Genomic DNA, 6,042 nt, shown 5'->3' with positions numbered 1-6,042 from the left:
GTTAAGGCTTGGCCTAACTTTGGGCAAGCTGCTGCTAGAAAGTTCTGCCTGTGGACCAGGTAGATAAGGGCATGGAGGGGCAGGGGCAACAGCGAGGGGTCAGGGCAGACTGGGGGGGCTGCCCAACAGAAGGACAAGAGGCAGACATGGCGCTGGCGGGCAGGTGAGTGGTTGAAGACTGGTTCAAATCAGAAGTTTGCTACACAATCCATTAAAAAAAGGGGAGGAAATGCTGTGAAAAAAGACATTCTGAACAAATATGTGTTCATATTCTCCCCTCCCTAAACATACTCAAAAGGTGCTAGGTTCAGTTCTCAGTGGGGAACGGCCCGGCAAAGGCTCTTGGCAAAAAACCCTGGAGAGCCTCTTGGCAGACGGTGGGTGAATGACTTTTATCTTCCAGTGTTTACTCTGGAATGAATCCAAGTCTGCAAAGGGAGTGACAGTCATCTAAATCTGAAATTTAAGTGATACGCCCCCCCCCAAACGTGGAATTAGCACTGGAATGAGTACGCATTCAAAGGGGAGAGGCATCAGCTCACCAGCTCAGTGACCGCGTTTAATTTTCGGCCTGCGTCCCAATTGCTAAGGGAGGCTGCTTGAGTCCGTCATCACCTTCTCATGGAGGGCAGGCAAATGCTGTGAGAGCAGAATCAATCTGCGGCAAGGCTGATCAGTCTTGGACGGCACAGAAGGGAGAGGTCCTCTTGCAAAGGAAGACAAACGAGAGGCTCTTTCTATCAGCATGGCTGGGACCGATTGCTCTTGGGATCCTTCCACCACCCCAAGAACCAACTCCTAGGACCATTCTCTTTAAAAAAGAATGGACCTGCTCTAGGACAGTGAAGCCTGAAAAAGGAGTTAGGGAACAGCGATCTGCTCATTTACCTGAAACAAGCCAGGCAAGCTAAACTACTTTAGGAAAAGAAGAAAACAAAACAAAGAAATCCCAAACTGAACAAAGATGAAAAGCTGAGCTTGGGATTTGGGCTTGGACATGTTTGCAAGACAGAGTCCTAAGAACATGAGAAGAACCCCGCTGGATCAGGCCAAAGATCCATCTAATCCAGCTCCATGTATCTCACAGTGGCCCACCAGATGCCTCAAGGAGCACACAAGACAATAAGAGACCTGCATGCGCTGTGTGATAGGTGTAATTAGTCTGTGGAACTCCTTGCCACAGGATGTATATAAGAACATAAGAAGAGCCACACTGGATCAGGCCAAAGGCCCATCTAGTCTGGCTTCTTGTATCTCACAGCGGCCCACCAGATGCCTCAAAGAGCACACAAGACAATAAGAGACCTGTATCCACTGTGTGATAGGTGTAATTAGTCTGTGGAACTCCTTGCCACAGGATGCATAAGAACATAAGAAGAGCCCCACTGGATCAGGCCATAGGCCCATCTAGTCCAGCTTCCTGTATCTCACAGCGGCCCACCAGATGCCTCAAGGAGCACACAAGACAATAAGAGACCTGTATCCACTGAGTGATAGGTGTAATTAGTCTGTGGAACTCCTTGCCACAGGATGTATATAAGAACATAAGAAGAGCCACACTGGATCAGGCCAAAGGCCCATCTAGTCCAGCTTCCTGTATCTCACAGCGGCCCACCAAATGCCCCAGGGAGCACACAAGAGTCCTAACAGAATCCTGATACAAATTTTGGGAAGAGAGAAGAAGCTAAGAAAACAGATGCACTTAAATCAAAACTTGTCAAGCTGCATTGATACCCAGGGTCTAATACCTCTCTCTCTCTCTCTCTCTCTCTCTCTCTCTCACACACACACACACACACACACACACACACACACACCCTTTCTCCAAAGCCAGCTGGAGGTCCTGACAATTCATCCACATGGTTATTTATATACGTATTTACCGCAGCCACCTGCCGGTAAGTTGGCTCTCACCGTCAAGCGGTGAGTTCCCTCATTTCAATATTCTTTGAAATATTACTACAACGACAGAGCTGCCCATTTCTCGGCTTTGAATAGTTCTACAGCCGCTCTTGAATTATATTGCCTCGGTAATAGAATAAAGATCTTTTCTTTTTTTTTTCCACTAGCCTCACCACCCCCCCCCCCTTTTTTTTTCCATACCCAGATGGTACAAATTGCTGTTGGCACATGTAACAATTATAGCACAGCTTCTGCTGCTTAAATGAACCCCTCTAAACCCCACAGAGTTAGATTAGATTAGGGAATTGGGAGGTGAGCAAGAGTCTGGCCAGTGATCTCGGTTGAAGCAGATAAGGATTTAATATCGCCCGCATATTGCTCTGATCAGAGGCATGCAATATTTTCAAAGACCTATTTAGCACCCGGATCTTCCCCCCCCCCTTTGTTCCTTTGGAGCAAGACAAAAGCAGGATGCAATCAGAGCTGTACACCCAGAAAAGAACTTCTGCAACTGCCATCAACGTAGCCAGCTGATCGTGCATTTAAAGTCATAGGTCCTCCGCTGTAACTGCAAATCCTGGAGGGTCGTGCATTTCAAACAGGAAGACTGGGAAAAACTGGGTTTAGAGGGACACCTCGTTCATTTTAGATCAGACTCTAGAACAGGGATTTTCAGCCTTTTCCACCTCATGGCACACTGACAGGGCACTAAAATTGGCAAGGCACACCATTCAGTGTTTTGACAATTGCCAAGGCACACCACACTGCCAGCCAGGGGCTCACATCCCTCAAAGGCCCTACTAATGTATGACGTTCCACCAAACTCCTGCAACATGCCTTCAAATCTTTCATGGCACACCTTCATATACTTCATGGCACACCAATGTCCTATGTTCCCCTGGGGGCTGGAGATAAGAATAGGCCCTCAGTTTGGCTGTACTTGTCGTAAGAGGCGACTAAACAGCCACCGGGTAGATGGGACTCGTCAGCCTGGGAAGGCAGCTCATCTGAGAGAAGGAAAACTCTGATCCCAAACCTCCACTGCCTTGTGGCTACATCCAGTTATGGAAGAGGCTTCAGGAGTCAACCTCGAGGCAAAATCCGGAGCCGGAGTCCCTGAGGCAGTTCATGGCTCAACACAGTCCCGTTCTGGCAACTCCTGCAACGCCGCTGGAACCAACTGTATTGGCTTCTGCCTTTCCATTGGACCATTTCAGCGACGTGGAGAGGGGGGATTTGCTGCATGGGAAACAGTCTATCCTCCATATCTACTTTACCCAGGCTTTGTGCACTGGAGAGGACACTCTGTTCCAGAACCATCATTCAGAGTGTGATACCATAGTCTTCCAGGACTGAAGGATGCCTCCTTTAATGTCCTGTGGCACAGTGGTAGAAAATCACTGCTCTAGACTGTCCCGGGATTGGCCTGGTCCAAGGCAGTTCCAAATCAGGTAAGGATAGCCAAGTCTAATCCTGAAGTCACTGTTACATGCCAGGTCAAAAGGCTGAAATCAATGACCAGTGCTAGAACCACAGGCCATGAGATAAACCCCTACACTAGACCCCCAAGGAGGCTAATAGCGACACCTAATTCCTGACCCCTAATAGTCAATGGGTGCTACATCAGTACTCAAAACTCAGAGATCAGCCTGGCTGGGTGGGCCTTTGATGGCCATGGGCCTTCAGTCAGTGGCCAAACTCTGCCGTGGAACCATGGGTAACTGGAACAGTGGGGTACGCCTGTACACTGATCAGACTCACCCATTCTACATAAGTTCACTCATTTATAAAGTATGTGTATTTATAAATGCATGGGGTGTGCGTGCATTAATTCATTCATTCATTAATTCAAGAAGAGTAGTCAGTCATTCTCAATGGGAGCCGTCTTGCCCCCTGGGAAGCCCATGTTTATCTGTTCATGTTGTTTGACAGGGGACCCTGGAACCTCAGAAGAGCTCCTAAGGGGCCGTAGCCACCCAGGAGATGAAGAGGAGGAAGAGGGGGTTGAGATTCACTGGAGCAGACTAGGGGACCAATCCTATCCAACTCTCTAGTACCAAAGCAACCACAATGCAGCCCCGAGGTGGTTGGCAACCTTCAGTCTCGAAAGACTATGGTATAAGCCTACAGCACCTGGTATTCCCAGGCGGTCTCCCATCCAAGTACTAACCAGGCCTGACCCTGCTTAGCTTCCAAGATCAGACGAGATCAGGCATGTGCAGGGTAATAGTTGGGAAAATTGGATAGGATTGGGCTCTAAGGGCATAATCCTATGCACATCTACTCAGAAGTAAGTCCTGTTGTGTTCAGTGGGGCTTACTCTCAGGAAAGTGTGGACAGGACTGCAGCCTAAATCCTACTGATGATACATACTGATCCTGGAAGCCTGAACTCACACATATCAAGCCACCTATCCTGATGACTCAGCCCTCCCCAGCAATTGCCATAATGCCGTTTTTTCCATGCCAACCTTCATCATAAAAACAGATGCCCTGGAGGCTGACAAAGTGCGTTGGAGGAAAGAAACAAAGCCGAAAACTTCAGAGCAAGGAGATTGTTTGTGGTATGGGGTGTCACCACCTCCTGCATTCCTGGTCTACAGCACAAGAGCTTCTTGAATTCACAGGAGGAAGCCAACGAACAGTGTGAATCTTCACCCTTCAAAATGAATTGGACATTTTTCAGTAAGACTAGTAAATTGGTACCTGGGTCATCCAAGAATATGCCACCATTTGGTAGATAAGCAATCAATTGTTCTAGAAGTGAGATGGTGGATTTTCGGGTTGCCTGGTACATTTTACTAGCTTTCTCCAAAGCAATTTTTATCTTCCCCTCTTCAGGAGGGCAACTAACCCCATAAGAACATAAGAAGAGCCCCGCTGGATCAGGCCAAAGCCCATCTAGTCCAGCTTCCTGTCTCTCACAGCGGCCCACCAAATGCCCCAGGGAGCACACCTGATAACAAGAGACCTGCATCCTGGTGCCCTCCCTTGCATCTGGCATTCTGACATAGCCCATTTCTAAAATCAGGAGGTTTGCACAAACACATCACGGCTTGTAACCCGTGATGGATTTTTCCTCCAGAAATTTGTCCAATCCCCTTTTAAAGGCATTAAGGCAAGATGCCATCACCACATCCTGTGGCAAGGAGTTCCACAGATCCAAGTCTGTGGAAACCCCCACAGACTGTGGAATCTTTCCAAAACCCCCAAGTTTCCTTGAGCATGCTACACTGACAGAAACACGTGGACAATTTTAGGATACACCCGGGAAATTTCACTTTTTTTAAATTTCAGAACTTGTTTTGCCCCCTTGGAAATTCTTCAGAAATTTTGCCAGATAAGGAACTTACAAGCTCGCCCCCAAAGTTAAGCTTTACCTGCAATTCGGTGGCATATCTAGTGATCAGGGACATAATTGCCAGGTAGTGCCTCCCAAAACAGGGGACCAGGGTAAGGTGCTTGCTTGTGTGATGACAAGACAGAGGCATAGCCGGGAAGCTGAGCTGTGCTCACTTCTCTGAGCGAGTAGACAAGGAGAAGAAGGATCAAGAGTGATGGAGGAAGGGGGGACTGAAGAGTAAGGGAAGGGCTGAACAAACCTAGGGAGACAGCAGGGGCAGGTATATGAAGTGGAGTGTTGAGTATGAACAAAACATCCAAGGCCCAAATCTACCCATTGGTACCAGCCACTACGGGTATGGAGCCCCTCAGGTGAATTCACCAATAGGTGACTTCAGAATAGGAAACAACTGCACCCAAGGGGGGGGTGTCCTTTCCATCACCGCTTTCTTCCTCACTCAATCTCCAGAAGTCTTCCAACAGCAGAGATGAACAAGAATGTCGCTGTAGTACTTCCATTTACTCTTTGAACAGTGGGCCCTCCTTATCTGTGGCAGGGCCGCAGAGGGCAGGAGGTCTGGTCTAGAGGGTAGAGCCTCCATTAGCCCGAAGATAACATCAGAAGGTCGCCAGTTCGAGGACACCGGCAGCTCCCTGAACGGCTGAGAACGGCGAGAACTTGAAGCAGCTGACAAGCCCAGCTGAGTGATTCCACCTGCTCTTGGTGTGAGCAAGAAGCGTCTTGGCTGCCCTCCATGTGAGAGATGGAGCTGCTTGTCAGCTGCCTGGGAGATCTGGA

The 6,042-nt window shown here is 48.6% G+C and overlaps 1 pseudogene; it reads right to left on the bottom strand.

Annotated features, from left to right (window-relative positions):
• Positions 1-4,023: 4,023 nt before the first annotated feature.
• LOC136633886 (5S ribosomal RNA) lies at positions 4,024-4,137 on the bottom strand (annotated as a pseudogene).
• Between the last annotated feature and the right edge of the window lie 1,905 nt (positions 4,138-6,042).

Source organism: Tiliqua scincoides, chromosome 13, assembly GCF_035046505.1.
Source record: "Tiliqua scincoides isolate rTilSci1 chromosome 13, rTilSci1.hap2, whole genome shotgun sequence".
Classification (NCBI taxonomy): Eukaryota; Metazoa; Chordata; class Lepidosauria; order Squamata; family Scincidae; genus Tiliqua; species Tiliqua scincoides.
This window is presented reverse-complemented; position numbering and strand designations above follow the sequence as displayed.